The sequence below is a fragment of the Miscanthus floridulus genome, chromosome 8, assembly GCF_019320115.1.
Source record: "Miscanthus floridulus cultivar M001 chromosome 8, ASM1932011v1, whole genome shotgun sequence".
In the NCBI taxonomy this organism is placed as follows: Eukaryota; Viridiplantae; Streptophyta; class Magnoliopsida; order Poales; family Poaceae; genus Miscanthus; species Miscanthus floridulus.
This window is the reverse complement of record NC_089587.1, coordinates 187,175,662-187,177,542: the sequence shown is the minus strand read 5'-3', so window position 1 is coordinate 187,177,542 and position 1,881 is coordinate 187,175,662. Positions and strand designations below refer to the sequence as shown.

General features: G+C 37.2%; 1 pseudogene; it reads right to left on the bottom strand.

Moving 5' to 3' along the window:
• Positions 1-474: 474 nt before the first annotated feature.
• On the bottom strand, positions 475-1,476 carry LOC136470331 (uncharacterized; annotated as a pseudogene).
• Between the last annotated feature and the right edge of the window lie 405 nt (positions 1,477-1,881).

The window sequence follows — 1,881 nt, the reverse complement described above, 5'->3', positions numbered from 1 at the left end:
ATTGCAATCCCAATACGTTTGTCTAGGGGAAAATCTTGCTGGCTGCCTAAAATGTCCATGAGGCTACCTTTATTAGCATACTCATATATCAATATCAGACTTTCAGCTTCCAAGCAACAACCCAAAAGTCTGATAACAAGAGCAAATACAAAAGATAGCATCTAAGGCATGCAATTTTTCATCCATACAGATTTAGCAAGGCAAAGCCCTGGAAAAAAAGTGCATATCCTCATTTGGGTTCAAAATAGAGGCAGAGCGGTAGTGTGTTAGTACATGACATACAACATATATGAGTAGCTAGCGTGCTGTCTAGATCAATACAACATCTGTATATAGTCATCACAATTCACAGTGATGTCTGTATATAGCCCTAGGTAGATAACAGATTCCTAGGTAGATAACATAATTATTAAAAGAGCTATTGCTTGTGAAATATATATTCAGACACAAGAAAGTGCAATGGACTATGATGTTTCACTCCAGCGCTTTTCTTTTAGTTGCCCACGGAGGAGGAGTGCATAGTTTCTTCATGACACCTGGCTTATCAAGGCCCTAAGGACAATAAATACAAAAGTAGGGAACTAGAATCAATCCAGAAACAAAAATATCTTAGTACAAATGGTACCATACAACACAAGATATGACGCGTTACCTTGAACATCTTAGCTCAGCTTCCCTAGCTTTCACCTGTAAAAGTTAGGGAGACCACGTGTAATTGAAACTGAAGCAACAAGAATGTTGAAAGACTGAAAGGCTTCCTAGGAAATAAATCATCATACATATTTATCATCATCATCCTCATCCTCATAGTCCCTCTTCCACTTTGCAAAGTATCCAAATGGCAAACCCACATTCAAGTGACCAGCAGTGTATCCAACAGAACTACTAGGGTGCTTCATACCAACATCTCCATATCTGGTGCAACCATAGCAGTGACCTTTATTAACAAAAAAAAGAGTTAACTGCAAAGGAACCAACAAAGCACAAACACACAATAATGTTAAAGGTAATATAAAGTCATTATGCAATCATTGGTGTGCATTAACTAGTTTGATATTATAAATAATAAAAAGCTCCAGGACAACGAAGGTGGCACACATGGAACAAGTGCAAACAAATAGGTCAACACCGTAAAGATCATATGCTACAGCCAGAGATACATTACAATTACAGGCAGATAAGTTGAAGTTAGCGCGACCAAATAACTGAATCTGAACATTACTTAATTTAAGATAAAGAGTATATAATACCATTGTCATTCAGATTAACTGTGCAGAAACGGTTAACAAGCAGTTCTTTAAGCTTTCCTTGTGGCATACATTTCACTTCCACAAAGAAAAGATTGTCCATGCTACATTCATTTGGACCATCCCTTTTAATATTTGTAGTGAAATTTAGATGATAGTAACATTTCAGGTTCTCAAAACTTGACTTGTAGTGTAAAACGTCTTTGAGTTCGTGTGCAAGATCCTGAAATAAGAAGCATGGGTCAGATCAGCAATAGCCCTTTTAATAATTGTGTCTGAATACGACATCTATCTAGATCAGGTTCCACCAAATTAATGGAATGCACTCATGATGTGCCACCTCATCTAGGATGAGTTGGTTCCATAAACCAAGCACATCCCAGCTTTTCTTCTGTATATAGTCATCACAATTCATAGGCAGTAAGCATAATAACTTTACAAAAACTGCATTTGCAACTAGGATTGTCATGACACACTGAGTAGAGTAAATATGTATTTAGTCTACTCTACTACTTTCTACTTACTACTACTACTTGCTACTCCTAAGTGGCTGCTGCTCTTACTCTACTATTACCACTCCTTCTCTGTTTTTTTTGGCTTATATACTGATGGTGTGTAGTGGCTATTGCTGCTA